Below are 10,973 nucleotides of genomic sequence, written 5' to 3' on the forward strand. Positions count from 1 at the left end.
CAATACATAGCTTTTAGATGTATGTACTATTGGTATATACACTCCAATGATCAGCTCTTAGCAGCCCATGTGAGTCACCTAACACATGTGGGAACCATCATTTGGCAACTAGCATGAAATATCTCATAAAATTACAAAAATATGAGTAATCATTCATGACTTATTTACATGAAAACAAAATTACACATCCTTTATATCTAATCCATATACCAACGACCAAAAACACCTACAAATACTTTCTTTCTTCAATTTTCTTCATCTAAGTGATCTCTCTCAAGTTCTATCTTCAAGTTCTAAGTGTTCTTCATAAATTCTATAAGTTCTAGTTTCATAAAATCAAGAATACTTCCAAGTTTGCTAGCTTACTTCCAATCTTGTAAAGTGATCATCCAACTTCAAGAAATCTTTCTTATTTACAGTAAGATATCTTTTTAATACAAGGTAATACTCATATTCAAACTTTGATTCAATTTCTATAACTATAACAATCTTATTTCGAGTGAAAATCTTACTTGAACTTGTTTTCGTGTCATGATTCTGCTTCAAGAACTTTCAAGCCATCCAAGTATCCTTTGAAGCTAGATCCATTTTTCTCATTTTTAGTAGTTTTATCCAGAAAACTTGAGGTAGTAATGATGTTCATAACATCATTCGGTTCATACATATAAAGTTATCTTATTCGAAGGTTTAAACTTGAAATCACTAGAACATAGTTTAGTTAATTCTAAACTTGTTTGCAAACAAAAGTTAATCCTTCTAACTTGACTTTTAAAATCAACTAAACACAAGCTCTATATCTATATGATATGCTAACTTAATGATTTAAAACCGGAAAACATGAAAAACACCGTAAAACCGGATATACGCCGTTGTAGTAACACCGCGGGCTGTTTTGGGTTAGTTAATTAAAAACTATGATAAATTTTGATTTAAAAGTTGTTCTTCTGGGAAAATTTTTTTTCTTATAAACATGAAACTATATCCAAAAATCATGGTTAAACTCAAAGTGGAAGTATGTTTTCCAAAATGGTCATCTAGACGTCGTTCTTTCGACTCAAATGACTACCTTTACAAAAATGACTTGTAACCTGTAATTCTGACTATAAACTTGTACTTTTTCTGTATAGATTCATAAACTTAAGTTCAATATGAAACCATAGCAATTGAATTCACTCAAAATGGATTTAAAACGAAGAAGTTATGGGTAAAACAACATTGGATATTTTTGATCTTTTTAGCTATGGGAAATGTTTAACAAATCTATACAAATCATATCCTAGCTAACTTATATTATATTATACATGTATTCTAATATATTATGTAATCTTGGGATACCATAGACACGTATACAAATGTTTTGACATATCATATCGACCCATGTATATATATTATTTGGAACAACCATAGACACTCTATATGCAGTAATGTTGGAGTTAGCTATACAGGGTTGAGCTTGATTCCAAAAATATATATACTTTGAGTTATGATCTAGCCTGAGACGTGTATACACTGGGTCATGGATTGATTTAAGATAATATATATCGATTTATTTCTGTACATCTAATTATGGACAACTAGTTGTAGGTTACTAACAAGGACAACTGACTTAATAAACTTAAAACAGTAAAACGTATTAAAAATGTTGTAAATATATTTTGAACATACTTTGATATATATGTACATATTTGTTATAGGTTCGTGAATCGACCAGTGGCCAAGTCTTACTTCCCAACGAAGTAAAAATCTGTGAAAGTGAGTTATAGTCCCACTTTTAAAATCTAATATTTTTGGGATGAGAATACATGCAGGTTTTATAAATGATTTACAAAATAGACACAAGTACGTGAAACTACATTCTATGGTTGAATTATCGAAATCGAATATGCCCCCTTTTATTAAGTCTGGTAATCTAAGAATTAGGGAACAGACACTCTAATTGACGCGAATCCTAAAGATAGATCTATTGGGCCTAACAAACCCCATCCAAAGTACCGGATGCTTTAGTACTTCGAAATTTATATCATATCCGAAGGGTGTTCCGGAATGATGGGGATATTCTTATATATGCATCTTGTTAATGTCGGTTACCAGGTGTTCACCATATGAATGATTTTTATCTCTATGTATGGGATGTATATTGAAATATGAAATCTTGTGGTCTATTGTTACGATTTGATATATACAGGTTAAACCTATAACTCACCAATATTTTTGTTGACGTTTAAAGCATGTTTATTCTCAGGTGAATACTAAGAGCTTCCGCTGTTGCATACTAAAATAAGGACAAGATTTGGAGTCCATGTTTGTATGATATTGTGTAAAAACTGCATTCAAGAAACATATGTCGATGTAATATATTTCTATTGTAAATCATTATGTAATGGTCGTGTGTAAACAGTATATTTTAGATTATCATTATTTGATAATCTACGTAATACTTTTGAAACCTTTATGGATAAAATAAAGGTTATGGTTGTTTTAAAAATGAATGCAGTCTTTGAAAAACGTCTCATATAGAGGTCAAAACCTCGCAACGAAATCAATTAATATGGAACGTTTATAATCAATATGAACGGGACATTTCAGTTGGTATCCGAGTGTTGGTCTTAGAGAACCTGAAAATTTGAATTAGTGTGTCTTATCGAGTTTGTTAGGATGCATTAGTGAGTCTGGACTTCGACCGTGTTTTCTTTAAAAATGATTGCTTAACATTTTTGTTGAAAACTATATATTATTAACATGTAAATATTATGTGATATATTAATCTCTTAACATGTTTGATATTGTGTGATAGATGTCTACCTCTAGCACAAATCCCATTGACTCACCTAATAATAACGAAGAGTCGAAAATATATTGGCAAGATTCACAAGTTCCCGAAGAACCGGAAGAAGAGGAAACGAAACCGGAAGAAGAGGAACCGGAAGAAGAGGAACCAGAAGAAGAGGAACAGGAAGAAGAAGAGGTTCTGTAGGGGGAATAGTAGGAACCACGGAAAACCGGTCAAATAAAAGAAAATCCTCAACCAATGGACCAAAATTAATAATGGTCAATGGTGTTTCCGCTAAGGAAGCAAAATATTGGAAAAATTACCAATTTTCCGATGAATCGGATCCTGATGAGGATTCCGATGATGTTATAGAAATTACCCCGACCCAATTTAATGAGGCAAAAGAAAATAATAAGGGAAAAGGCATCAAAATAGAGAAATCTGATTCCGACCCCGATGAACTTTATATGTACCGTCAACACCCGTATTTTCTATATCGTGACAATAACCCGGGAACCTCTAAACCACTAGGTTTTTCTAAACCAATGTGGAAAACGATGACTCGTATTAGAGGAACATCATATATCCCTAGAAGATTAGGAAAAAGAACCAAGTCCGAAGAAGAAGAAACCAGTGATTCAGATTAGTGGGGTGTGAGCATGTTGTGTAATAAAGGTATTGTAGTGTGCTTGTACTTTTATGTTCTATGTAAAAATTGCTTGTATTGTTTATTTTTACGAATCTAATCCTTGTCTATTTTACAGTATAAAAACAAAATGGACGTTAAGGGTAGACAACCGAATATTTTAGAAGACCTACCAGAGAATATGATTGAGGAAATCTTGTCTAGAGTCGGTCAGAATTCATCAGCACATTTAGTTATGGCGAAATTAACTTGTCAAATATTTGAAAGACTTTCCAGAAATGCCTTAGTTTATAAAAGGCTTTCCTTTGATAGGTGGGGTATATCACATTGGGGAGACCGTAAGTTACGCCGTGTTTTCTTTAAAGCGTTAAATGCAGGGAACCCAAATGCAATTTTACGCTACGGGTTAAGAACCTATTTTGACTCAACATATCCCAACATAGGATTTCGTGAATTAGAAAGAGCTTCTAACATGCAACATAAAGAAGCATGTTATGCTTACGGGTTAGTGATGTTCGCTTCTTACCAAAGTGAGAAAAAGAACATCGGATTGCAGCTTTTAAATAAAACTTTCCCACAAGTGACGGATTCAGTAGTTGGGGTGAGAAACAAGGTTTTTAGATTATTACGGGGCTATTGGACATTACGAAACCCTCGTCCTTTTGACGACATTACAATATGCTGCCTAGCCAATGGTCATAACGGTTATTTTCCACAAGACCAAGGATGGGAAGTCGTCTTAGTAAAACCAGAATGCATGACTTGTTTCTGGACTTATGAATTACGTGTCTTTATTTCCTTTGTTGAACAACTTGCGTATTAACTAGATTTATCTTCAAAACTGTCCTGTATCATAGTGTACTATATTTCATGTTATATGTAATATAGCGAAGTTGTAAGTTTGAAGAATATTTGTATGTGATATATTATTATAATCAAGTTTTTCATATGGAATTGTAGTAGTTGAATTGTATATTAGCTACTAAGTATGAACTTAACGGGAGGTAGTACCCGAATTTAAACTTATAAAACGCTAATATGAAGAAAAATCTTTTATAAATGAGTTCATATTATGCTACGAGATACTATTGACTACTCTTAATATTCTGTATGATTAACTTGTTTCATTTGACTATTTTGAAGGAAATGGCACCGATACTCGACACACCTTGAATATGAGCGAAGAGGAATTTTGTGCCTTTCTTGCTTCAAACATAGCCGCAGTACAGGCCGCGCTACATACCAACAATAACTCTGAATCTAACAATACAGCTAACGGCGCAAGAAATCGTGTAGGATGCTCCTACAAGGAATTCACTGCCTGCAAACCTTCAGAATTTGATGGGACCGAAGGACCAATCGGATTGAAACGGTGGACCGAGAAAGTTGAATCGGTCTTTGCCATAAGTAAGTGTGCTGAAGGAGACAAAGTGAAGTACGCTACGCATACCTTCACAGGTATTGAGTTAACATGGTGGAATACCTATCTAGAGCAAGTCGAATAAGATGCTGCTTACGCGCTACCGTGGTCAGCATTCAAGTACTTGATGAACGAGAAGTACCGTCCTAGAACCGAGGTCAATAAGCTCAAGTCAGAACTTAGAGGGTTACGAACATAGGGATTCGATATTACTTCGTACGAAAGACGATTCACAGAATTGTGCCTATTGTGTCCGAGAGCGTTCGAAGATGAGGAAGAGAAGATCGACGCGTTTGTGAAAGGGTTACCGGAGAGAATCCAAGAAGATATAAGTTCACACGAGCCTGCCTCCATACAAAAGGCATGTAGAATGGCTTACAAACTAGTGAACCAGATTGAGGAAAGAATTAAAGAACAGGCGGCCGAAGAGGCCAACGTGAAGTTAGTCAAAGGAAAGTGGGAGGAAAACGGTGATAAGAGTCACCAAAACAACAACAACTATCCCAACAATCGCAACATCAATCGCAACTACAACAAACGGCAAAACAATAACAACAACAACAACAACAACAACAACAACAGCTACAACAATCATCCCAACAACAATAACAACCGCAACAACAACAACAGTCAGAAGCAGCTATGCCAAAGGTGTGAAAAGTATCACTCGGGGTTCTGCACCAAATTTTGCAACAAGTGTAAAAGAAATGGTCATAGCGCGGCGAAGTGTGAGGTCTACGGACCAGGGGTTAACAGAACGAAATGAACAAATGGTGTCGGAACGAGTAATGGTGGAGCAAGTAGTGTCGGAGCAAGTAGTGTCGGAGTAGTTTGTTATAAATGTGGAAAACCGGGCCACATTATTAGAAATTGCCCGAACCAGGAGAACACGAATGGACAATGTTGTGGAAGAGTTTTCAATATTAATGCGGCAGAGGCACAGGAAGACCCGGAGCTTGTTATGGGTACGTTTCTTATTGACAATAAATCTGCGTACGTTTTATTTGATTCGGGTACGGATAGAAGCTATATGAGTAGAGATTTTTGTGCTAAATTAAGTTGTCCATTGACGGCATTGGATAGTAAATTTTTACTCGAATTAGCAAACGGTAAATTAATTTCAGCAGATTATATATGCCGGAATCGAGAAATTAAACTGGGTAGCGAAATATTTAAGATTGATTTGATACCAGTAGAGTTAGGGAGTTTTGATGTAATAGTTGGCATGGAATGGCTGAAGGAGATGAAAGCAGAGATCGTATGTTACAAAAATGCAATTTGCATTGTACTAGAAGAAGGAGAACCCTTAATGGTGTACGGAGAAAAAGGCAACACGAAACTACATCTTATTAGTAATTTGAAGGCACAAAAACTAATAAGAAAAGGTTGCTATGCTGTTCTAGCACACGTCGAGAAAGTATAAACTGAAGAAAAGAGCATCAATGATGTTCCCGTCACAAAAGAATTTCCCGATGTATTTCTGAAAGAATTACCGGGACTACCTCCACATCGATCTGTTGAATTTCAAATAGATCTTGTACCAGGAGCTGCACCAATAGCTCATGTTCCTTACAGACTCGCACCCAGCGAGATGAAAAAACTGCAAAGCCAACTGCAAGAACTATTAGAACGTGGTTTCATTCGACCAAGCACATCACCATGGGGAGCTCCTTTTTTGTTTGTCAAGAAGAAGGATGGTACATTTAGGTTGTGTATTGACTACAGAGAGTTGAATAAACTTACCATCAAAAACCGTTATCCACTGCCGAGAATTGACGACTTATTTGATCAACTACAAGGCTCGTCGATTTATTCGAAAATTGATTTATGTTCTGGATATCATTAAATGCGAGTAAAGGAGGATGATATTCTAAAAACTGCTTTTAGGACACGTTATGGTCATTACAAGTTTATGGTTATGCCGTTTGGATTGACTAACGCACCAGCTGTGTTCATGGACCTTATGAACCAAGTGTGTGGGCCATATCTTGACAAGTTTGTCATTGTTTTCATCGATGACATACTTATTTACTCAAAGAATGATCAAGAGCACGAAGAACATTTGAGAAAAGTGTTAGAAGTATTAAGGAAAGAAAAAATGTACACTAAGTTTTCAAAGTGTGCATTTTGGTTGGAAGAAGTTCAATTCCTCGGTCACATAGTGAACAAAGAAGGTATCCAGGTGGACCCGGCAAAGATCGAAACCGTTGAAAACTGGGAAACCCCAAAAACTCCGAAGCATATACATCAATTTTTAGGATTGGCTGGTTACTACAGAAGATTCATCCAAGATTTCTCTAAAATAGCAAAACCCTTGACTGCATTAACGCATAAAGGGAAGAAATTTGAATGGAAGGATGAACAGGAGAAGGCGTTTCTGTTATTGAAGAAAAAGCTAACTACGGCACCTATATTGTCATTGCCTGAAGGGAATGATGATTTTGTGATTTATTGTGACGCATCAAAGCAAGGTCTCGATTGTGTATTAATGCAACGAACGAAGGTGATTGCTTATGCGTCTAGACAATTGAAGATTCACGAGCAAAATTATATAACTCACGATTTGGAATTGGGTGCTGTTGTTTTTGCATTAAAGACTTGGAGGCATTATTTATATGGGGTCAAAAGTATTATATATACCGACCACAAAAGTCTCCAACATATATTTAATCAGAAGCAACTGAATATGAGACAACGCAGGTGGATTGAACTGTTGAATGATTATGATTTTGAGATTCGATACCACCCGGAGAAGGCGAATGTGGTAGCCGACGCTTTGAGTAGAAAGGACAGAGAACCTATACGGGTAAAAGCTATGAATATAATTATTTGTACTAACCTTACTACTCAAATAAAGGAGGCGCAACAGGGAGTTGTAAAAGAAGGAAAGTTGAAGAGTGAGATACCCAAAGGATCAGAGAAACATCTTAATATTTGGGAAGACGGAACCCGATATAGGGCTGATAGAATTTGGGTACCAAGGTTTGGAGATGTGAGAGAAATGGTACTTAAAAAAGCACATAAAACCAGATATTCAATACATCACGGAGCAGGGAAGATGTATAAAGATCTCAAGAAACACTTTTGGTGGCCGGGTATGAAAGCCGATATTGCTAAATATGTAGGAGAATGTTTGACGTGTTCTAAGGTCAAAGCTGAACATCAGAAACCATCAGGTCTACTACAACAACCTGAAATCCCGGAATGGAAATGGGAAAACATTACCATGGATTTCATTACTAAATTGCCAAGGACTGTAAGTGGTTATGATACTATTTGGGTAATAGTTGATCGTCTCACCAAGTCAGCACACTTCCTGCCAATGAGAGAAGATGACAAAATGGAGAAGCCGGCGCGATTGTATTTGAAGGAGGTTGTCTCCAGACATGGAATACCCGTCTCTATTATCTCTGATAGGGATGGTAGATTTGTTTCAAGGTTCTGGTAGACGTTGCAACAAGCATTGGGGACTCGTCTAGACATGAGTACTGCCTATCATCCACAAACTGATGGGTAGAGCAAAAGGACGATACAAACGCTTGAAGACATGCTACGAGCATGTGTTATTGATTCCGAAAACAGTTGGGATCGACACCTACCGTTAGCAGAATTTTCCTACAACAACAGTTATCATTCTAGTATTGAGATGGCGCCGTTTGAGGCACTTTATGGTAGAAAGTGCAGGTCTCCGATTTGTTGGAATGAAGTGGGGGATAGACAGATTACGGGTCTGGAGATAATACAAGAAACTACCGAGAAAATCATCCAAATTCAACAACGATTGAAAACCGCCCAGAGTCGACAAAAGAGCTACGCGGCCAGTAAAAGAAAATATATAGAGTTTGAAATTGGAGAAATGGTCATGTTTAAGGTTTCACCTTGGAAAGGCGTTGTTCGATTTGGTAAACGGGGGAAACTAAATCCAAGGTACATTGGACCATTCAAGATTATAGATCGTGTCGGACCAGTAGCTTACCAACTGGAGCTACCTCAACAACTCGCGGCGGTACATAACACTTTCCACATCTCGAATTTGAAGAAATGTTTTGCTAAAGAAGATCTCACTATTCCATTGGACGAAATCCAAATCAATGAAAAACTTCAATTCATTGAAGAACCCGTCGAAATAATGGATCGTGAGGTTAAAAGACTTAAGCAAAACAAGATACCGATTGTTAAGGTTCGATGGAATGCTCGTAGAGGACCCGAGTTCACCTGGGAGCGTGAAGATCTGATAAAGAAGAAATACCCGCATCTATTTCCAGAAGATTCGTCAACACCTTCAATAGCTTAAAATTTCGGGACGAAATTTATTTAACGGGTAGGTACTGTAATGACCCGAACTTTTCCATGTTTATATATATTAATTGAGATTAATATTTATATGACTAAATGTTTCCAACGTGTTAAGCAATCAAACTTGTTAAGACTTGATTAAATGAAATAAGTTTCATATAGACAATTGATCACCCAAATTGACCGGCGATTCACGAACGTTACAAATTTGTAAAAACTACATGTTGTGGTATATATAGACATATATATATATGGTTGACATGAGATTATTATGAGTAAGTATTTCACTAAGTATATTAACAATGTGTGATATACATAAGAAATGAGATTACTAAGTTAAGAAACTCGAAATGATATATATAACGATTATCGTTATGATAACATCTACTAAATACATATGTATCATATTAAGATATTGATACACTTTATTTAACATGATAAAATGATATTTAAATATATCATTAAGTGTGTTAACAATGAACTACATATGTAAAAACAAGACTACTAACTTAATGATTTCGAAACGAGACATATATGTAACGATTATCGTTGTAACGACATTTAAATGTATATATATATCATATTAAGATATATTAATATATCATAATATCATGATAATATAATAATTTAACATCTCATTAGATATAATAAACATTGGGTTAACAACATTTAACAAGATCGTTAACTTAAAGGTTTCAAATCAACATTTACATGTAACGACTAACGATGACTTAACGACTCAGTTAAAATGTATATACATGTAGTATTTTAATATGTATTCATACACTTTTGAAAGACTTCAATACACTTATCAAAATACTTCTACTTAATAAAAATGCTTACAATTACATCCTCGTTCAGTTTCATCAACAATTCTACTCGTATGCACCTGTATTCGTACTCGTACAATACACAGCTTTTAGATGTATGTACTATTGGTATATACACTCCAATGATCAGCTCTTATCAGCCCATGTGAGTCACCTAATACATGTAGGAACCATCATTTGGCAACTAGCATGAAATATCTCATAAAATTACAAAAATATGAGTAATCATTCATGACTTATTTACATGAAAATAAAATTACACATCCTTTATATCTAATCCATATACCAACGACCAAAAACACCTACAAACACTTTCATTCTTCAATTTTCTTCATCTAAGTGATCTTTCTCAAGTTCTATCTTCAAGTTCTAAGTGTTCTTCATAAATTCTATAAGTTCTAGTTTCATAAAATCAAGAATACTTCCAAGTTCTAGTTTGCTAGCTTACTTCCAATCTTGTAAAGTGATCATCCAACTTCAAGAAATCTTTCTTATTTACAGTAAGAAATCTTTCTAATACAAGGTAATACTCATATTCAAATTTTGATTCAATTTCTATAACTATAACAATCTTATTTCGAGTGGAAATCTTACTTGAACTTGTTTTCGTATCATGATTCTGCTTCAAGAACTTTCAAGCCATCCAAGGATCCTTTGAAGCTAGATCCATTTTTATCATTTCCAGTAGTTTTATCCAGAAAACTTGAGGTAGTAATTATGTTCATAACATCATTCGGTTCATACATATAAAGCTATCTTATTCGAAGGTTTAAACTTGAAATCACTAGAACATAGTTTAGTTAATTCTAAACTTGTTTGCAAACAAAAGTTAATCCTTCTAACTTGACTTTTAAAATAAACTAAACACATGTTCTATATCTATATGATATGCTAACTTAATGATTTAAAACTGAAAAACACGAAAAACACCGTAAAACCGAATATACGCCGTTGTAGTAACACCGCGGGCTGTTTTGGGTTAGTTAATTAAAAACTATGATAAATTTTGAT

This window comes from Rutidosis leptorrhynchoides, chromosome 6, assembly GCF_046630445.1.
Source record: "Rutidosis leptorrhynchoides isolate AG116_Rl617_1_P2 chromosome 6, CSIRO_AGI_Rlap_v1, whole genome shotgun sequence".
Lineage (NCBI taxonomy): Eukaryota > Viridiplantae > Streptophyta > Magnoliopsida > Asterales > Asteraceae > Rutidosis > Rutidosis leptorrhynchoides.